Raw genomic sequence first — 23,608 nt, 5'->3', positions numbered from 1 at the left:
GCATCTTAGCAATAATGGATGAATTTTTTGAGTTAACTTGGTATATGTATTACAATCTAAACGTAGCAAATATTGCAACCATGTTTGTATTTAATAAGTACAGATTTATTATTTGTCCTGTACTCACTTTCAGAGACTCAGATTTGCTCAGATTTTTAAGAAAGAACTTTGACAATATGCAAGAATGCTCACAGATCACAAAATAAATGATCAAATTTCTATGATTATTTGACATCACTCAGCTATTATTTGCAATTTACAAAAATTTGCCCTTACTCTATATGCTTACATTACATGTTGAAGTCAACGAACATTTAAGACGCGAAATAAAAATACTTTAATTGACAATACCAAATCTCCTTTTGTGAACCACATATTAGAGTCTGGACATAATTTTGATCCGGGACCTAACACTGAGGTTCTGCATGTTTGTGAGAAAGGGTTACAATTGGACTTGTTGGAAGCATTTGAAATAAATAGGGCCATAAACTCCCCAGACTGCACATGCATTAATGAGCAAACTAAGTTTACCAGTTTACGCTTTTTTGATTCAATTAGCCCTAGAAAATAACGTTTACCTGCATTGTTTTTAACTCTTTCAACTTATAACATTTGTATTAATCAAAATTTAAAATCTGTTCTTTAACGCACCGCTAATATACAATAGTTCTTTATAGTCCCTTCTTTTAATATGTAGAAATCTGTATCGTCCTAAGTATAAATTTTATATTTTGAATCGTAGATGTCCTTATTGTAGTATGTTTTTAATTTTAATTCTTTTATGTATTGTTGTTTTTATTCCCGATAACGGGTAATTTTTGTTTTATTTGGTGAACGTATATGAGGCGTTAAATAAAAGGGGGATAAGTACAATTTTAACGAAATCTGAGATAAGTACTTAGATTACTAAGTTCACATTTGTTTGGTACAAAAGAGATACAAGTGATTTTCAAACTTGGGCCGCCATCTATTAGTGAGTAGAAATACTATGTATCTAAAAGCGGCACTTTGTTCAAAATAAAAGGGGCGCAAGTGCACATGTACCCATTTTATTCCAACTTAAACCACTCAGGTGAAATAATAACTTTGTGTTTAAACCAATAACGTGGAATGTTTAAAAACTATATTGTGTATTTTTTATGGTTTCGACCTGGTGTTGTTATATTTTATGTATAAAACGTTTGAGTGCATGAGGATTAAGTGCTGCCTTTCTAAATTACATTAAAAAGGCATGGAAAACAAAAATTTACAAGGTAAACAAACTTTTAGGTTAGGTTTTTTTTTTAACCGGTAATACTTTAAAATAACTTCTTTTTCGCAGACCTGTGGCTTTTATAGTTTATGTATATATAACATAACGTATTTTGGCTGATTTTTTAGACGAACTTTTCGATCCATTTGCCACTGATAAAGACAGCGATTACATACCTGAAAGTGATACTTCCAATGATGATGTTGATTTAGCAGAAAGATACACTCAAGTAACAGGTAAATAAAATATTTTGCTTAAAATAAGTACTTAATTTTTGCTCATATATGTTTTTAAATTTATTAATGTGTAATAAAATAATGATTTTTATTTTCAGATAACAGTGCAGTGTTTTCTGATTTAGATAGTGACGCCTCCAATAAAGATGTAGCTGGACCCAGTGACGCTCTTCAAAGAAAGAAATTAAGTAGAAAAAGGAAGCGGAATTAAAGTGCCTGGAATATTAAGGTAAAAAAAACGCTTAGAAATTCAGGATAAGCGTATATTGGTTATAAAAATAAGCCACATATCCAACGTAGTGTTAAACGCTATGAACACACTTGCAGATACAAGTGTAGCACAAATATTTCTGAAGATGACAGACAAATATTTCAACAGTTTTATGCATTGGCCGATTACAATCTACAAAATGGTTTTATTTCTTCATTCATAAGGAAAAAAGACGTTCAAAGAAAACGAAACAACGCCGCTACTAACAAGCAGTTTAGTACTGAAATATACCTTCGACATAAGCGAGTGTGTAAGATATTTTGTCTCAAAACCCTTGACATAAGTAACAAAAGGTTTACAACGGTTTTTGCAATAACGGATATAAATTGCATATGCGCCAAGGACAAGAGAGGTATAGATCCTGGCAGAAAAATGGAACCTGCATGTCGAAAATTAGTAATGGAACATATCCAAATGTTTCCTAAGTACACATCCCATTACTCAAGGAAATCAAATTTAAACACCCGATATCTGGAATCAGACCTGAATTTAAAAAAAATGTATAGTTTGTACAAAGAGTATTGCATAGAGAGCAATGCTACTCCTGTGAAAGAATCTTATTACAGATACATGTTTAATACAGAATTTAATTTCAGATATCACCGCCCTAATTCCGACACGTGCAGTAGGTGTGATAGCTATGCAAATATTATTAAACATTCTAAAGATGAAATTAAGATCAAGGTAAAAGTACAACAGGACCTTCATCATAAAAAAGCTGAGAAGGCATTGAAAAAGTCAGATATTCTGGAAAATAAAGATTCTGCTGACACATATGTGGTGTGCTTTGATCTCCAGCAAGCCCTACTCACTCCACTTATAACCACCTCAAAAGTTTTTTTATCTTAGGCAACTCTGGACTTATAACTTCTGTGTACATAACCTGGTAACTGGAAAATCGCATATGTATGTTTGGAACGAGACAGTTGCATCGAGAGGATCACAAGAAATTGGTTCATGTTTGATTCATTTTATCAATGAAGTTCTACCTCCAACTATCACTAAAATAATAGCTTATAGTGGTTCCTGTGGTGGACAAAATAAAAATAAAAATATAGCAAAATTATTTATGTTCCTGGTAAAATCTACTAAAATTAAAGAGATTCATCACAAATTTTTAGAGCCCGGACATACGTTTATGGAGTGTGATCAGGATTTTGATATTATTGAAAAGGTTAAACGTAAAATACCGCAAATTTTTATACCAGAACACTGGATGACCGTCATACAACAATTCTCTAAAAAATTTACAGTCCATGAGATGAAAAGGGAAAACTTTTATAGTTTTGCCCAATTAAACCAAATTATAAGTGACCCTAAAAAAGATATTGATAATCATGTAATCAGATGGAGGGAAATTCAGTACTTCTTTTATTCAAAAGAGGCAGAGACATTTTCTTTTAAACACAAATCATTATTGGATCCAATGGTGCTATTTTATACATGTCTCTGTCCTTGCAAAACAACAGGTAGGTCAAATTTAAACTTTAAAAATGCATTTTCTTTGCTAAACGAAAGGGCTATAAAAATAAAAGAAGCTAAGTGGAAGAACTTACAATCCTTATTGGAGTTTATTCCTCCAATATATCACGAATTCTATAATAATATTGAATATGAAGAAAAGGGCAAAGGAAAAAGTAGAAAACAGAAAAGTTCTGGCAGTAAGATAGCTATTCCAATAGAAAAAAAGAAAACATTAGCGGAAAAGCCAGAAGAACAGTTACCAGAGACAAGTATGGCAGATGACGATGAAGAAGATACTGAAGATGTAGACCTGTTATTATATTCAGATAATGAATAGTGTTTCATTTACGTGTTTGTCTTAAGAGATTTTTGATGTTTAAGTTGAATAAAGAGCATTCTAAATCACTTTTAGTAGTATAATTTTGTATCCAAAATTATGTTTTTTGTAAAGTTTTGGTAAGTTCTAAATCTGTATTGTTATACCGAATAAGCTCTTTTTTAAAACTTTCTTGAATTACCTGTATTTTAATTTTAGTATCTGATGATGGCTGTTTACACAGCCGAAATGCATAATACATTTACCTAAGTGACCTACATGCATTTTTCTTGCAGATAAAGACTTCCCCTATTTGTAATCTTTATGCTTACATTAGTTTGATTAATTAAAATTACTTAATTATGCAAAATTATCGACAAACAGAAGCAAATGTCACTAATATTTTTGGGCAGCACGTAACATAATACTTAAATTAGTGTAAAAATTTGCCAAAAATCTTGGGAAATATGGGCGCTAGAAAAAATCTTTAAATACAAAAGTTTTGGTGAATCAATCGGTGCATCTGATGGTGACCTTAAACTTGACCTTGAGCTTGATCTTCAAGGTTATTTGAAGGTCAAAACTTTTTTTTTAAATGGAAACCCCTATTTTTGACACCGGATTCTGAAAGAGCGGAAAATTCTACGTCCGGGTATGTATTAAGGTATGAGGTTAAAGTAATCCCGAAAGGTCAAATAGAGGTCAAATAATGACTTCTTAAAAATCTCGCGAGTTCAGTGGTAAAAGAAAACAAATAAAGGTCATACCTTAGGTAAGTCTTAAAGAGGAACCCAACGGTGTCCTTGGATTTGATGTTAAACCTCATTTTCAGGGTCATTTGAAGGTCGACCTCATTTCTTCAAATGGAAATACTTATTATTTGAGCGCCCATATTTCCCAAGATTTTTGGGTGTGTCCATACTTTTGGGACACCCCGTATATTTCACTTTTCATAAAAGATTAAATATTCTGCAATGGTAATCAACCAACAGTAAAAACTTTTTTCGTAAGAAATGGCTAAAAATGTCGGTTAAAAACGCCAACAAGGCAATGATAAATGCGCCTAATAATAAAACTCTGCGGGTTGCTTTCGTAATGCGGCAAAATTATTCAAAAACTAAATTTTATACGAAAGATCGTCTTATATAAAACCAGATTCATAACAGCGAAATTACACACTTAAGACTCAAAAGTAAAACTTGCCATTATTCTTTTCCTGATGGCCATCCATTTAGCGAATAAGATTTTCAGGGGTGTTAAAAGCTTAAAGTTTCTCTTGGTAAAGTTGTAACTTTCTAGGGACGTTAAAGTTCCTAAGGCGTTAAAACATTAGTCTATAAACTTAAAAAAAACAAAAGTTACAAAAACATTTTTTCTGAAGAAAAGCATCAGAAGCTGTTATAAAATCGCGAAAATGATTTAGTTTTTCTTCCAAAATATTGTCACACCGGAGATTGGTGCGGCTAATATTTATTAAAGGATTGGAAATAAAAAAATAGGGTTCCTTTCCGTGTACGCAAGAATCTCTCTATCTTTGGCGATCCAGAGCATCCGTCAACTCCTTAATTTTTATTGAAGTATCCTCTGAGATTCGCAAGTAGCTTTTAAAGGAAGAATCTGTTTTCGTTGAATTGAGAAAGTCAAAGATTGAGAACTACCAGCGTATTACTAAGTGTTTTTGTTGTTGTGCTTATAGTCACACAAGTAGGGACTCTAAGGAAAAGGCAGATGTTTGTTCCAAATATAGTCGAAATCATAAATTTAACGAATGTAATTCTAAAGGAAAAAATGTTTAAATTGTGTCAGAGCTAATTTGCAAAAAAGACACAAATCATTAGCAACCGATCATTCCTCTGTTGACAGAAATTGTCCTTCTTTTTTAAACTACCTCGAAAGACTTAATTTTTTTTTTTTTAATAACTTTATTTATGACCCAAAAATAGTTTACAAACTGGCACCAGGGCCTAAAACTTAACAGAAAAAAGAAAAAAAAATACAACAAAATTAGGAACATAATTCTAAATAAATTTAGTACAATATTACTTGATTAATATAGAGATTATGGCTTACAGCCTTACATATTTAATATATTTATTTAGTTTACCTTAAGGTATTGTTTTAGTCTTTTACACATATTTTTGTAGCTTTTTAGATTCACAATAGTTTCTGGAATTTTATTTAATAAATAATTTGGAACATTTCCCCAACATACTATAAGGTACCTCAAATGTGGTTCAATAAAGCTGTTGTAGAGTAATTTTTTTGTTTTAATATTTAACATGTGAGAGCACCTTCTCAAAGCACCAAGCATAGGAGATATTTTGTCACTAATTTTTTGTATATGATTATTCCATGAAAGTTTATTATTTATATTTAAACCTAAATATTTGTAGTCTGTCACTTCTTTAAGTTTATTGCCGCTTACATGTACACTAATATCACATTTTGTTTTATTTTTATTACTTACAATCATGTAGACAGTTTTGGTAGCATTTATACTAAGCCTATTATAACACAGCCACTTATAGTATATATCTAAAGAGTCATTTATTTCCTTTTCAAGGGTTTTAATGTCTTTGGCTGAGAACACTAGAACTGTGTCATCAGCAAACATAAAATACTTAGCCATAAGACCAGCATATTTTAGGCTATGCACATACAATAGGTAAAGCAACGGTCCAAGCACTGACCCCTGCGCTACCCCCACATTTAAAGTTTCTGCCTCACTGCTTTGGTCGTTTACTGTTGTGTAGTGTCTCCTACCTACTGAATATGTCCTTAGTAAGCTCCCACATATGCCTCGAAATCCCATTTTACTAGTTTTACTTAGCAGCAATTCATTATCAACAGTGTCGAAGGCTTTTTGCAGGTCGACAAAGACAGCTACAACATATTTTTGTTAATCAATTTCATTTGACACATACTCTAATAGGTCCGAGACAGCTCCCAAGGTGTTACTCTTTGTTTGAAATCCATATGGTTGGTCATCGAATTGCAAATTCTGTTCTATAAACCTAGTCATACGTTTCTTAATTATTTTTTCTATTAGTTTGGAGAATGTACTCAGTAGCAAAATAGGCCTATAGTTGTTTAGATCCTCACATTTTCCATTCTTGTGCACTGGTATTATATTTGCTGTTTTTAAGTCTTCTGGAAAAATTCCAGTCTCTAATATTCCATTAACCATTGTCACTACAATATCTTCTATTACATGGGTTAATTTTTCTAAGTCTTTGATGGTAACTTTGTCCAGGCCTGAAGAGCTGTTTTATTTCAATTCAGAAATTGTATTTATTATTTCATTTTTGTCTGTAGGTTCTAAGAAAATGGTATTTATTGTTTCCTCCTCTATAAATGTTGTAGTTTGAGTTTTTTCCATTTTAAGGGCAAGTTTTTTTCCTATAGATGTAAAATGGTGATTAAACTCCTGTACAATTTGTTTTTCGTTTGTAATTTTTTGTCCATCTATCTCAATTTGCTTTATTTTAGTATTGTTGTTTTTCTTTTTCTTATAAAGTTCATTAATCACTCTCCATGTCTTCTTAGAATCTCCACTCACTGCCTTAAATCTCATCTCAGCATACTTCTGTTGCAAATTCTTTCGCATATTATTTACTGTATTTTTCATGCTCTTAAATTCTCTTTCTGTAAACTCATTTGGGATCCTCTTCCAGCGAATATATAGTTCATCCCGTATTTTTAATTTTCTTATAAGCTCCGGAGTAATCCAATCATTAGCAGATCTAATCTTTAGTGTATATTTCTTAGAACATTGGTTTTTAGAGTTAACAATAATCTCAGCCAATTCTTGGAAGGATTGTACACCATTATTTTTTCCATGTAGTTTTTCTTGCACCATTTGAATCCACCTTTTTTCATCTAATTTATATTTAATAATTCTTTCTTTCTTGTATTTTTCCACCTTTCTATTAAGAGTTATTTTTATTATTTTATGATCAGAAACCATATGATCATCTAGTTTTATTTTGCACTGTAGGTTCTTATTTGCTACGATATGATCTAGTATTGTTTTACTTGTTTGTGTTGTTCGAGTAGCATTGTCAATAGTTAGCTTATTTTTTATTTCAAAGGCGTTGATTGATATTACATTTTTATATTCATTTACTATGTGAGAATCTATTAATAAGTTTATGTTTATGTCACCTATAATTAAGCAAGGATTTTTTTTACTTTCCATGATATTGTCCAGTTCACTAATAAATTTTTGTGCATTGCTGCTCGGTGGTCTGTATATACTCCATATAGTACATTTAAGTTTAGTCAAGGTTATTGACAAAAAATTGCACTCTTCCAAGTTTACAAAGGATGTATCTTTTACTGTATAGTCTATATTGTTTTTTAAATAAATACTTGTGCCCCCTCCTCGGGTATTCCTACAATTGTGTACGGAAGAATAGTTTTCAATATTATAAAATTGTATCTCATTTTGAAAGATCCATGTTTCTGTTAAAACCAATATGTGAATATTTATATAGGTTTGTTGCTTTAAAATTTCCTTTATATCGTCCATTTTGTTTCTTAAGCTACGTATATTTATATACAATATATTTAAGCCATTATTTTGTAATTCTTTAAACATAAGAGTATTAAATGTTTATTGTTTGTTTTAATCTTCAAGACCTTGCTATTTTAAGTCTTCAAGACGTTTAATTCTTACCGGTGGATCAGTCTCATTGTATCTCAGGTATGATTTTCCATTTACACAGTATGAACTCTTGAGATTATGATTTTTTCTGTATTCTCGTGCCTTTTTAAACAATGTCTGGTTATAGTGAGTTAAGTCCTCATTAAAGTATATGTTGTTTCTACCATCCAGTCCACATTCATTTGTTTTTATGCCCTTTTTTTCCACGACAAACTTTAGAATTTTATGTTTACATTCTTCGCTCCCAAGTTTCAGGACAATCGGACCATCCACCTTTTTTCCCACTCTGTAAGCATCTAATATATCCTGATCAGCCCCAACGTTCATACTTTTCACTACCTTCCTCATAGTGGTGACATCATCAACCCCTTGTTTTGGTATACCCACAACGACTAAGTTTTTTTTTTTTCTATCTGCTCCTGGGCATTAAGCTTTGATTCCATATTATCCACACGTTTTTTTAATTCGTCATTTTCATCCTTAAGCTTTTTTATATCACACAGGACTTCTTCAAGTTGAACTTTGTACCCATCAAATGAGTCTGATATAAATTGCATTGATTTTTTGATTTCATGCATTTCCTGCTGCATAGTTTTTTTTAAAGGGTCAAGATACTCTTTAAATAAGGCCCTTACCAGATTTACAACCTCAGTTTTATCCATTCCAGTCTTTTCTTCACATCTAATCCCACTTTTAGTACACACTTTACAATTTTCAATTTTATTTAAACTATTAATTGATTTTGCTTGATGCCCACAACTGGGGTGGTAACTGGACCCACAAGCCTCACAATCCACCGATGAAGTGACTTTTTTGTTTGCAATATTTATCTTTTTCTTCAGCTCTCACACCTGCTTGAGAAGCCATAACCTCACAAATCTAAACTTAATCTATATGATTGATATTCTAGTTAGTTGTTTTAATAATTGTTAATATACAAAATACTGATTTTATAGGCATTGCTAATATCAATGTAATGTTGTCTTTCAATGATCTCTTTTGCCAAGGTTTGCAGATTTTTCTCAGTTTACAAATGAAAAGTATGATATTATAGGTGTTAGTGCGACATGGTTGATTAGTTCTATAACATCTGATAGAGTTAAATTGCAGGGATATTCTTTTTATCGAATAGATTTGCTAAACAGAATCGGGGGAGGTGTCGGTATATACTGAACTAGATGTTTTTTTTTCAACAAAAAAAAATTCAAGTAATCACAGAGATGAAACAAAATAATTTCAAGTACATAAAAAAACATTATTAAAATAAATGTTCCCTACGTGTACAAAAATTAAAACAACAAAACCACGACACAATTAAAATTACATTCAGGTACAATCCGTTAAAAAGAAAATAATAAAAAATATAAAATTTATTTTTTATACATTACATCTCTTACCTAAGTCTGAGTTTCTTTAGTTATAATTAAAATACGTTTATAATAGGAGCGTAGAATTATTTTTAACATGGGTTAAATTGTGTACCTAAATTTTAAAAACCTGAAACTTAATTCTTTAATACACTGTGAGATCTAAATTTGGGACATACACTCTTTGACAAAAAAAAAATTGTGTTTTAGTTTTATCTTTTTGATAATAAATTAATTAAATTATAGTAGCTTGCACACAGATCATCGGTGTCTTGTTTTTTGTTAATACTTTCTTTGTAATTTTTTATATTAACCATTTCTAGTAAAATTCTTTTTTATAATTTGATTCTCTGCTAATGATCTGAGTGCTGTTAAAATCAAATTTGTGTTGTTGATTGAAGGAGTCTTCTGCTAGAGCAGTCTTCCCAAATGCTGCGTAGTTCGTTGGTGTTGTGCTTCTTTCGTGGTCACTAATTCTGGTTTCTAAGTACCTGTCCGTTTGACCCACATACAGACCTTGGCAATCAAAACAGGGTATTTTATAAACCACGCCACTATGTAACTTATTTGGTATTTTATTTTTGAATTTTGAGAAGTATGTGTTAATGGTATTTTAATTTTTGAACGCTATTTTGACTTCATCATCAGAAACCACTCCTGCTAGTCTTTCAGACAAACCTTTAATATGAGGAATTTTTGCAAATTTATGGTTTTGGTTTTCTTTGACTTTAATAGGTGTAGGGTTGTTGTTAAGGATTTTGTTTAATAGTTTATGAGGAAAATTGTTTTTTAGTAAAATATCTTTAGTTTTGTTTTAATATTTTTTTATGAAAACTGGAATGAGATAAGGCTGTTGCGCGGGATTTTAGGTTGCTAATTATGTTTGATTTTTGTTTAGATGAGTGATTTGATTAGTAGTTAAGAAATCTTTCAGAGAAAGTGGGTTTGTGATACCAATCAGTGATGAGATTGTATTATCTTTTGTTCTGATTAAAAGAATGTCTAGAAATGGAAGTTTGTTATTTGTTTCACACTCTATAGTGAACTATAGTTTATGGTGGAAGCTGTGAAATGTACTTTTTATGTTTTCTATTACAGTTTTTGGAATGCACGTGGCAATGTCGTCGACAAATCTTTTAAAAAATGGTAACATAAATTTTATTTTCCCCATGCAATATTTCTGTAATTCTGACATAACTAGATCAAAACATATAGGTGATAAACAGTTACCAATTCCAAGACCATAAATTTGTTTGTAATATACATTATTAAAAGTAAAATAACTATTTTTAAATACAAACTCTTTAGAAGACTTAAAAATTCTTCTAAAGGGATGTTGTTACAGTGGTCTCTGATAAGATGCCATTTATTTTGGACTATATTTTTAATTAAATCAGTTGGTATGTTGGTAAATAAAGATATTACATCTAATGATATTAGAATAAAGTTATTTGGAATTTTAAAATGTTGTAATTGCGTGACTACTTCAAAGAAGCCTTTTGTGAAGAATTGATCTTTTTCAAATGCGAAGCTAAGTAAATTTGCTAAATATTTTCATGAGATTATATAGGGACCGCCTAAAGTTCCGCATAAACTCAATAAAAATTAGAGGCATGATTTTTTGAGAAAACGCTCGGACCCGTCGATTTTTATTTTAAGTTGCGCATTATTTCACATAAATTTTTGTATACAGGGTGGAACAAAAAAAAGATATGACGTCATCGGTAATTTTTTTAAATGGAATGCTATATTTTTTATTGCATTTATGAAATATAACAAGTCGGTTGAATATGGTGTGCCACAGGGGACGGTGCTTGGCCCTGTACTATTTACAATTTATGTAAAAGGGTTATTTGGAATAATTAAAGATGAGCAGGGACAGTTAGTATGTTTTGCTGATGACACAGCACTGATTGTAACAGGCAAGACTTGGCTTCAAGCAAAAAGTAAAGCTGAAACAGCGCTTAAATATATAAAAGCCTGGTGTGATCAACATTGTTTAATACTGAATGCCAGAAAGTCAATTTTCCTGAACTTTTCAGTTGGCAAGACTAATTCGTCCCAAGTCACAAAGTTAAAAGTTTATCAGTATGAATGCCAAGATATTGCTCAGTGCCAATGCCAACTTTCTGTTGAAATTATTTCTGTTGATGAATATAAGTACCTTGGAGTGATACTGGACTCTCACCTAAAATGGCAGGCATATGTTCAGTATATATCAAACAAAATCAGGAAATTAATTTACAAGTTCTGTCAGTTGCGCAAGTTTATGAAGTTAAAAACTCTAAAAATGGTGTATTCTGCTGCTGTTGTGTCTATACTTAACTATTGCATCTTGGAATGGGGGGCTTCTTGTCAATATGTATTAGAGCCATTGATTATTACTCAAAAATACTTACTAAAGATCATTTATAATAAAAATAAGATGTACTTTTCAATCCAATTATTTAAAAATGTAGTCCCAAATGCAAGACTTACAAAATGTCAAAGAAGCTTTTTATATACAGTGCCAAAGATTTTTAATATATTACCAAATGAACTAAAAATTGCTCCTTTTAAATCAATAAAAATAAATTAAACAATTGGTTGATTGTTAATAATGTTATTTTTAATATATAAACATATTAATTGATAGTTCTATTATATTATAAATATCAAAATTATATATTTTGTGAAAAAAATATAAAAAGTATAAAGGGTATTAAAATTTGTTATATTGTAAAAAAAAAATATATATGTATATATTAAAGTAATTAGATACCCTTATACACACACAGAGCTATGCTTCATTGTGTTTAATATATATTTGGTTTAAGTTTTATTTTTTTTAAGAATTAATAAATAAAAATTAAAAAAAAAAGTTTGTTGTGAATAGAAGTATTGAGGTCTTTAAGTTGTTTAAAATTTGATAGGTATCTGTATTTGAAAGAAGCAGGTTTGATTTTTGTATGTATTCTTCCTTATCTAACGCGATGGTGGCATTGCCTTTATCAGCCCAAGTTATTAAAAAAATATTATGTTTTTTAAAAAATTCTTTCGTTACGTTACTGTATTTTAGGTTGTTTTTTTCAGATTTATTTAGTTTATGCAGAATAGATGAGTTTGACTTGACGAAATAGTGGGCTGCCAAGGCAGTTGTGCATATAGGTCTCCTGATGGACCCGTCATGCCACACCGGGGGTTACCAGGGCCCAACGGCCTTAGAGAAACCGATAAGGCTCTCTGGTCTGAAGGACTTAAAGTCGTTCGGTACACTGAAAGTGTTACCTAAGTATTTGAACCTGACGCGCGTGAGTGCTGGGCACTCCGCGACTACATGGTCAACGGTTTCATCCTCCTCACAGCACCATCGGCATTCCGGGTTGTCCGCAATACCGATAGTATGGAGATGGCTTCTTAAGTGCCAGTGACCGGTTAAAAGACCCGTCACTAGCCGAATTTCGCGTTTTTTTAGGCGTAGTAGATTTTTGGTCAGACAGGCAGTGGACCCACCTATGTGCACTTTGACCTGTCTCATACCAGGGGACTCAGTCCATCTTCGGTGGGTCTACTTGTCCAGCAGACCCTTCATTGACGCGACCGCAACTCATTTGGCGACCAACTATGGGTTCCGGCCCCATCGGCACATTCGCGGATCCCAGTCTGGCGAGAGAGTCCGCTTTCTCATTACCTGCATGGCCTGCGTGGCCAGGTATCGAGACGAGCTGGACCCTGCATCCAACCTGTACCAGTTTTTTCAGGACTTTTATGCACTCTAGTTCAAGCTTGGAGCTTACCTTTGCGACCGTGATAGCCTTAATGGCAGCTCTGCTGTCCGAGCATATTGATACGACTGTATTGCGGTGTCCGCAGCTTAGGATTTTCCGCATTTTAATACAGCGAATACTTCGGCCTGGAAGACAGTGGCGTGCTCCCCCAGCGAGTATGCCCTACTGGTATGTGGGATCCCACCAATAAGCCCTGATCCAGCTCTGTTATTCATTCTGGAACCATCTGTGTACCAGATGGTCCCCCTATTTAGCAATGCAGGTCTGTTGGAATGCTGTCACTCCTCTCTGCCTGCAATGTGCGTCACGAATCCCACGAAGTCCACAGTCACTGGAGCCATGCAGTCACTGCCCATCAGAAGGAGAGGACATTCCTGTATGGCCCGTGACCAAATTTTTGCGTGACCGGTTTCGCCAGCACGTAGTTCGCCGAGGACGTATAGCTTGTACGTAGTCCTCATTGCCTCGAATTGCACAACGAGGTCCAGAGGCGGAAGGCTCGGATGGACTCGTCCGCATGGAACCCGTTATGTTGAGACATGCAGGACGTTGGACTCTGTCCAGTTGAGCACGAATTTTCGATTTCTCCGTACATGGCCACCAAACGATAAGAGGTCTCACAATGCGCAAGTAGATCCAGTGGAGGATCTTAGGAGACAGACCCTAGGTATTGCCGAAAGCCCTCCTGCAGGCCCATGGCGCGCAGGTGGCCTTCTTCATTCTGGTGTCTGCATGATCGTGCCAGGAGAATTTGGGATCCAACTTGATTCATATAATAATTATCTGCTCAAAAGGAAAGTTATGATTATCACAAGGTAGATTAAATTTATTGCCCAAAGCTAAAGTTACTTCTAAATTTTTTGAAAAGGTGTATTTTGTTAAATTTTTAAACTATTTCTTGTTTGTTGTTATATTGCCAATACCAGTCTGCTCTAAAATAAGCCACAATAACACCTAAAATTTAACCCTTGGTTAAAATAATTCTACGCTCCTATTATAAATGTATTTTAAATATAACTAAAGAAACCTAGACTTAGGTAGGAGATGTAATGTGTAAAAAATAAATTTTATATTTTTTTATTAATTTTTTTTTTTAACGAATTGTACCCGAATGTTATTTTAAGTGTGTCATGGTTTTTGTTGTTTTAATTTTTGTACACGTAGGGAACATTTATTTTAATAATGTTTTTTATGTACTTATGAAATTATTTTGTTATATCTTTGTGATTACTTGAATGTTTTTTTTTTTTTTTTTTTTTTTTTTTTTAAACATTATCCCTTTCAGTGTCCTGAGGATAACTTAATATAAGTGTTAACATTTGAGTAAACAGGTTTCTGTTTGATTTCTGATTCCACCCAAAAACCCTCCACAATATTAAATCAACTTTTTAATGTGAAAGAGTTAATATCAACATCAACAGTATAGACTTTGAATATTTACCATTATATGTCAAAGTCAGAGCCCACACTACTTTTATATATACAATTACTTTTTATTTATAAACGTCCTAAGACTCGGGTATCTAATATCTTGAATTTCCTTGATGAAATCGTTTTATATAATATATTAGTAAATTATGACTTTTCTATAGTATTTGGAGACCTAAACATAGATATGTTAAGGTCTAACTTTTAATATTCGGTACTAAATTCTTACGGGTATGACCAACTAATAAATGAGCCGACGCGTATAGCCGGCCTCACACGACTGGTGTACTTGACAAGTACACCTACATGATACTAATACTCGAGAAGATAAACCCAAGCGCATGAGATGAGCCTATCTCTCTCGTACGCCTGACGTCAGTCGATGACAAATTTCCCCAGGAACAGCTTTTAATACATGAACAGAGTTTTAATACATTTTAATATGACGTTTCGTTTTTGCTTTAGATATTCGATGGATTTAGGGTTAGGGCATGGTTTATTTGTTTTGTGTGTATTTTGTGTGACAAATATGGCAGAGTTTATTAAATTATAATAATTAATTTTTTTTTATCATGGTGTACTGTGCAGTTGTGGGTTGTTCAAGCAACAACAACAAAAAAAAAAAGGTAGTTTCGGATTGCCGATTCTTTAGATTTCCAAAGGGTAAACAAGTTTGCCGACAATGGATTATTTTTTGTTTATTAAAATGGTTTTGTAGCATTTTAATAAACTATTATTACCAACAACCAATGGGTACTCATATGTATACTTAGCGCACACAATTTTATGAAAGTTAATTGTCACAATAGGATGTATATCAATCCTCTATTTTTGTTTTATTTTTTTTACAACATAATAAAATATGTACATATTATATCACTGATATTTTTCTACAGAGGCATTCGTCTAACGTAAAAAAAAGTTAAATAAAAACCTTAAATCTAATTTATTATTAATTAACAAGCCTTCAGACGTTTCATATTGTGTATATTTATTTGCAAATTAAAATACCTTAAATAATAAAAATCGTTTTTTAAACCTTATCCAAAACCAAAATAGGCATTTATATTATATAAGGCTTTACTATCCTTGCACGGATCCACGAATCCTACATACTATTAAGGAAATATTTTACATACTTTTATAATAATCATAGCATATTTCATATAACAAAATATAATAATACTTAATAAGTAATGTTAAATAAAGAGAGGCTTTAAAATACTGCTTTTCCAACCGACAAACAGAATTTTTGTCATCGAGTGACGTCATGCGCAAAGTCACACGAAATTGTATCGCCAAGTGGGTTTATCTTGCCAGTAATAGTATCATGGTACACCAATACTGGTATACTTGGCATACATTATGATGTGTGCATTGTTTGTTCATGTTGCTCTTAAATGTTGGTGGTAGTTGATGTAGGTGTTATATGAGTGTCGGCCATCATGAATAAAGTTTGCTCTAAAAATGTCGGAGCTGCTGCAGCGTTTGTGGTTATGAGTGAGTGTTATTTAAAATTAAAAAAAAAAATACAAATTAAGAAGAGAAGATGGTGGATGGTATCTTTAAATAGAAGTCAAGAAAGGTAAGTAGTTACCTACGTAAAAGGTACCAGTTTATTAAAAAAGTTTTATTTAACTGATTTGACCACCTGAGTGTTGTCAGCATATACGAGTACATATATACAGGGTGACAATTTGAAAACTTGAAATGGCCATATCTTAGGAACAAAAAACTAAATAAAAAAAAGGCTGAAGGCCCTTAATGCATCACTGTACCCCTGACATAAAACAAATAAAATCGTAATTTTTATTTCAAATGAACTGCTTAAATACAAATTTTCATAAGTATACCTTTATAATATGCCACAATATGCTATTTACAAACACAGATTAGAAGTCGTTCAAAACAATTTCTTAAGATATCTTAATTTTAAAGCTACAGGAACCTACAGTCGAGATGTTAGTACATCTTTTCTTCGAAAAGAATATAACTTTTTTTCATTAGAAACTCGTCGTGAACAAAACGATATTTTTTTTCTGTTTAAGTTGTTAAATAATATTTTGGATTCACCGAGCATATTATCTAATGTATATCTTAATGTTAATACAAGAAATTTACGTACTCAGAATTTGTTTTTTGTTCAATACTCTAGAACAAATGTAGGTAGAAATGCTCCATTAAATAGAATTGTTAATTCCTATAATATGAAATATGCAAATATTGATATGTTTACTTTGTAATTTAATGGATTTAAACGTAATGCAAGGTCTTTGTATGAAGTTTTATAGGATACTAAAACTATATCTTATGCAACTATTGTTAGTTAGTACACTGTATATTGTATATCTTGTAGTAATTTGTGGACATCTGTTTGGACCCTGGGTCTGTCGATATTCCGTTTGTTGATTAAATAAATAAATAAATAAAATAAGATAAATAAAGAACTTTCTATATAAACTTTCATCCTCAATTACACTCCCTTAATGCAGCCCTGACATAAAAAAAATTAAAACCGTATTTTTTTTTAAATGAATTACTCAGGTACCTACCAATTTTCAAGGGGAAGGAAGTAACTACTCAATATACACGCTATGTATTATCAAAACTAATTTAAACTATTTATAACATTTAAATAATAAAACGTAAATAACATTTATTTATAAAAACACAATTTATAACAAATACATCTGCTACGTGCCTAGACCCGATTTTTTTTAATTGTAAAAAAATTGTTATAAGAGTAATACCGTTACTTCACAGTGATCACAATCAAATACCGTTTTGTACTATACTTATTAAAAACCCTCAGCAAAAGATATTTAAGCGACTTAAAATATTGACTTTGAAAAATTCTCGATAGATCTGGTCCAAGTTAGTTGGGACAATTGCTTTTATACTGAATATATAAATAAAAAAGTTGACTTTCTTTATCAAAATATTAACTTACTATTTAATATCCATGCGCAGAAACATAAGAATTAGTAGGAAAGCAGCAGCTTGGTTAACCTACAGTTTTAGACTTATTTTAAATGAAAAAAACAAAGTCCTTACTATAGTCGGATTACCGAACAGCTTTGCTTTGTAAGCAGCTTTTTTTTAAATATAATACGGTCACCTGTAAAATGGGTCCAAACCGATTTTGAGGTTGTTTCAGGTAATGATATAATAATCCCTTTTAAGTATTTTGTTATGCAAAGTTATGTTAATATATTGGGGTTTACCGAAAAGGGATAGGTAATCCTTTTAAGTAATCATGCCAAACATTTAGGGTGTAATTGGCCAGGTTCATCAGAACCGAGCGCTACCTGAGCGCTGGAAGTTTTGCCTATAATAGTAAGGACCAATAAAAATTGTCATACCTGAGCAACAATCGAGCGCTCAGGGAGCGCTTTTTTCTGTTGAACCCGGCCATTATAAAAAATAATTTGATGATCATAATCTGGTTTTGAGAATTATTTAAGTAGCTTTTATCTTTTTTTAAATATATGTTTTAAAATGAAATAAGGAATAACAAGTTAGGGGCTGCGCTGGTAGACCTGTGAGATTTAAATTTATAGATTGAATATAAGTATATATTTGTTTCTTATTTAAAAAAGGAACAAATACTACATTTATTTTAATCCATTTTTTACACATTATGTTTATAATTATGTAAAAAATTAAAATTATTTCATCATCTCATCCTGGGACACACTGTATATAAAAAATATTTATTACCTGCTACTTCTCCTGTAAACTGGACTTTTTGCACTTTGTTGTTACATGACACATGTTATCACATGTTTTATATATGTTCATTATTACTTCCTTTTCAGCAATGGTCAAATGTTTTCGTACTCTTTTTTTGGGGGGTGACAATGGGGGTGTACGTGGCGCGTCAGCCATTATTTGTTAACAAACAAATTAACAAAAAAATAAACACAATCTCAACTTTTCAATATTGCGAAGATTCAAATATTCAAATAGCAGAAAATTCAACCAACATTATCTAAAGCTGCTCGACTAATAAAATTAAATGAAACCCTAAGTCATGAACCCTATCGAGGCTCTAGGCCACACGATCACGTGACCACTCCATCTGTTCGGTAACCCAAGTATAAATATAAAAAAAAGTCCAGCTAACTGGACTTATTATAAGGACTGCCGAAATTTCGCACTTGCCTCGATTATAAGAGAAAAAGCTGCTTATCTATCAAATCTTCAAGATGATAAGTCTGTAAAGTAAATAGCCAATCATATAATACGCCTGACAGCATTGTGTCAGCTTTTGAAAATTATTTCAGGAGTGTACATGTTGTACACAATTGGCGAAAACGGTCACTGCCCGAAATTTATACCCACAACGCGTTGTGTGTAAATGTCAAAAATCCATGACGCGAAATCACGATTATCATCGAAGACACGCGACGGTTTTCGTATTATGGGTAATAATAAATACCCACAACCCGAAAATTCATAACCCTACGGTTTAATAACACTTATATATATTTTTGACATTTATTTCTTGTGTGAGACCACTGTAGTCCGAACGAACATTTCGTGTATACCGCCAGGCGACGCAGTGGCAAAAAAGCAGATTACTAGCAGACTGTGTAGCGAGAGCAGTGTTTCTGATTTCTTTGTATTTTTCTCTTGTTTACAAGTTACAATAAATTCAGTCTATTATAAAAAAGCCGAAATTACTTTTGGTATTAATCCTTACATAAGTTAATATACATGAAGTGGTCCTTCAAGTAGCCGGATATATAGCAAAATAATCAAAGTCAAGTCCATAAGAAGTGCATGGTGTGCCGCCATTAAACCTGCGCCGTTCTTTGACGCGCCGATCGTCAGTCGTTGAGATGGATGGTTGCTAGGGACAACGGAGACTAAAAATAAAACAGTAGGCCTGTGGGACAACAGTGTGAATCGGGTGAGAGAATTGCTTATATTAATTAGGCTTGAGCTAAGTCGTGAATTTGAATTCACAGGTATAACTGTTAACGCGATTTTCTATTCACTGTGAATATAACCTGTGAACGTGAATTCACGATTGAGCGCCGGTTGGCGAGTTTGCTTATCGTTTAGTTTAATATCATGGCAGTGAATTCACATAATAATAAGAAAAGTATTACTATTCTGTGTTTATTGTGTTAAGGATAGTTCCTACCCAGATACAAATATTAAGGGTATATTTAGGGTACAAATATTAAAGTAAATAAAAATTGAAGAAAATATCATTGACAATAACAACAATGATTCATTGTTTTCATAGACATTTTTAAAGCTAATATCACGATGTCCTAATAAAAAATAATTGTCTTTAAAAGTTTAAAATAATGATAAAAACAAACATCTTTAATACTCGACCTTCCTCAGAAATACATTAATTAAGATAATCTATCATAATAAAAATGCAGTAAAAAAAACTAAATAAGCATGACAATATAAAATATAATACATGTATAATAAAAATAATTTATAAAAAATAATTCTTTTCTCGTTTTTCCCCACAAACGAGAGAGACGGATAGACGATGGGAGTGAGATAGTTTGTTTAACGACGGCCAATCGCTGATAAATGAATTACTTCTTTCGGCTAATTTCAACGCGCATTCGTTTATCTTTATGTGAACGCGCCTTTCTCATTCACATTTTGACATTTCACAGTTTATTTGCAAGTTGTCATTAAGTCGTGAATGTGATTTTTTATTCACAGTGAATGATTCACAGGTAGTGAAATTTTGCTCAACCCTAATAATAATTTCCCATTTGCTATTTCCTTGTTTTATTCACTTTTTTACATTACGATTGCGGCGTATCAGAGTAGTTTATTGGTCTCATTTGTTCAGTGGTGTATTACAAACTCTGGAAGAAATTTCATAAGTTATTAATGGTAAAAAGTCTATATAATATAACACTTCAATTACTTTGTCGTGCATATTTCTTTAAATTACTGTAAGGTGAATTTATAATTTTAAACTTTACCTATATTTCTTAAATGATGGCAAGCACAGACGAATTAAAACGTAAAATAGGAGCTCTCAAGAGCAAAATTACAAATTTTTCTAAATTTCCTAGTAGTTTCCTAAACCAGAATATTGCAGATATTTCTCAAATAAATGCCATAAATATCAGGGAAAGATGCGAGAAATTTGAATTAATTTTAGACGAGTATAGCGATATACAAATTCAAATAGAATGCAGTATTACTGCGAAGGACACAGATGCACTGTTAGATGCAGTTAAGACAATTTTTAGGCTTTTGGATATTTTCGCAAATTCATTTCAAATTTTGCGCGTATATCGGCTCCTTTTAAATCACTGTTAAAGAAAAATTGAAAAAAGACTTGGAACCATGAACATTTGCGGATTTTCTAAAGAAGCAAATAATATTAAAACCAGTTTTAGCAATTTTTAATCCTAAATTGCCAACATCTGTATATACAGATGTTAGTAAAGAAGGCTATGCAGGTATACTCACACAAAAATCAAATAATATCGAACATCCAGTCGCATTTTTTAGTAGACAAACGACTGAACAAGAGAAAAACTATCATTTTTTCGAGTTAGAATTACTGGCAATTGTAAAAACTTTAAAAAAATTTCGATATTATCTGATAGGCAATGAATTCACTATTTTTACAGATTATAATGCAGTTAAAAATGCCTGGAATAAACAATCAATTCCACGTATTGCTCGTTGGCATCTATTTCACTTCAAATGTGCCATAAAGCAGGTTCTCAAATGCAACATGTCGACGCATTAAGCCGGAATTTTCAAAAGCCAGAAAAAGAATCAAATAAGCTTCAAAACTGTCTTATAACGAAAAATGATTATTTGCGGGAGGCGCAAGATTTGGACCCTGATATTAAAGATATTTTATTAAGTGGTGATGATACAGACAAAAAGGATATTTTTTATAACTATGAACTTCGTGGAAATAAGCTGTTTAAAATAACTCCGTATGGTCTTAAATAGGTAGTAACATGGTGGTAAGCAACATAGTTATCTACATTCTTTGCCCAAGTATGCTAGACCTCACCACACTCTGCATATGGACCACTTAGGACCATTTGTTGAAACCGAAATGGTAACAAAAAATATTTGTTAGTTATTGTGAATGGGTTTTACAAGTTTACCTATATTAATCAGGTTCCAAATAAGTTCCTGGGTAACCCCAGACGCATAGTAGCAGATGCCGGAACCGCATTTACATCGAGTGAATTTAAAAACTACTTGGATAGTAAAAGTATTCGATTGTTTACAACAGCTGTAGGCACACCCAGAGGGAATGGACAGGTCGAACGGGTCAATAAGGTGATCTTAGATGCTCTTGCGACATCAGGTGCAGACATAAACAAAAATCAGTGGGACTCCAAAATCACTCAAACACAACAAGGAATAAATAGCATTAAACACCGTATCACACAATACATGCCGTCAGAATTTTTTCTTGGCTTTAACCTTAAAACTGACAGCGACCAACATAACGTGTCAGAGGAGGAAATTCTGGACGTAATCAAAAGCCGCAAAAAAAGCAGCTAAGAATCTTAAAGACAACCGAATTAATCAAAACTTCACCTTTAATAAAAAGAGAGCCTCACCTCATTATTTTTCATTCGGCGACCTAGTTCTTACAAAAGTTACTAGTTTTCCAGCAAATAACGAAAGTAAGAAGCTATTACTAAAGTTTAGGGGGCCTTTTCGAATAGTCGACATTTTTTCCAAATGATCGATAACGTGTCAAAGAGGACATTCACATCGAAAAATCACAGAAACCTTACGAAGGGGTCTTCAGCCTGGATAACATCAAACCATTTAGAATCCAAAATTCATGAAGTTATCATGTAATTTAAGTACAAAAATCTCTCAAAAATTGCTTCATATCTAAAGACAAAACTGATCGCCATCTTTGGCATAACTGATCGCCGTCTTTGAACTGATGACCGTTTAGATCTTGGTCTAAAATCTTGTTTTCCTTTCTTCCAGAATCCTCGCGACGAGATGGACGCAAGGACTACAGGATGGCCGTGCGGTCATTTCACACGCCTCTACCAAGTATAGTCATCAGGCATTTATAAATCAGCATACCAACGACGAGTTCGGGGATTGAAACAAAGAATGTGTTCGCATTGAGTGAATTGAATATTATATTCTTTATCTACGTTTTCGGGCAGAATAGATTAACATGCAAAGGGATAATATATTGTATTCTCGTATTGTTAAATTGTTATTTTATTGATAATAATTGTTAGTAAGGTGTCCTTTATTTATTATACATACAATTTCTGATTTTGAAACAGGCTTTTATTACAAAAACACATTCCTAGTAATGATGATTTATAGTTCAAACAACTCTCATCAATCACCTTTTTCTGAAGTAAGTGATGTTGAAGCTCAAAATTTGACGAATCCATTTAGGGAATTGCTTAGTGAAACTCAGCCAAGTACTTCAACACCACGTACTTTAATGCTATAGTAATCGGAAACCTTGGCCAGATTATGTATTATTGGATTATATTTTTTTACTAGTGCAATTTTACTTGTATCCATAAATAATGTTAATTTATGTACTTTTAAATTAAGGAGGGGAGTGTGTGATATACCCTGTATATTAAACAATATACAAAGTTATTGTTTAGAAATATCTACAGGAATGTAAAATGCAAATTCCGCGGTCCATCGGTCATCATTATTATTATTAGTATTTCTGTGGGGTTTAATAATATTTCCATAGTATGAAAACTTATAACCAGTTTTTCATTTATTTAAGTACATTAAAACTCTTCATTTTAAATATAATATAACTCTTGTATTATTAATATTTTAGTTTAGTAATTGATTGATAACACGTTT

At 32.2% G+C, this 23,608-nt stretch overlaps 1 long non-coding RNA gene across 1 annotated transcript; it reads left to right on the top strand.

The window, feature by feature from the left end:
* The first annotated feature begins 19,386 nt into the window (after positions 1–19,386).
* Positions 19,387–23,052, top strand: LOC126745619 (uncharacterized). The gene is made up of 2 exons (XR_007663616.1): positions 19,387–19,682; positions 22,742–23,052. It is a non-coding gene; the product is annotated as an uncharacterized LOC126745619 (long non-coding RNA).
* Positions 23,053–23,608: the final 556 nt, after the last annotated feature.

Source organism: Anthonomus grandis, chromosome 16, assembly GCF_022605725.1.
Source record: "Anthonomus grandis grandis chromosome 16, icAntGran1.3, whole genome shotgun sequence".
NCBI lineage: Eukaryota > Metazoa > Arthropoda > Insecta > Coleoptera > Curculionidae > Anthonomus > Anthonomus grandis.
Note: the sequence above shows the minus strand (reverse complement) of the source record. Positions and strands in the feature narration are given on the sequence as shown.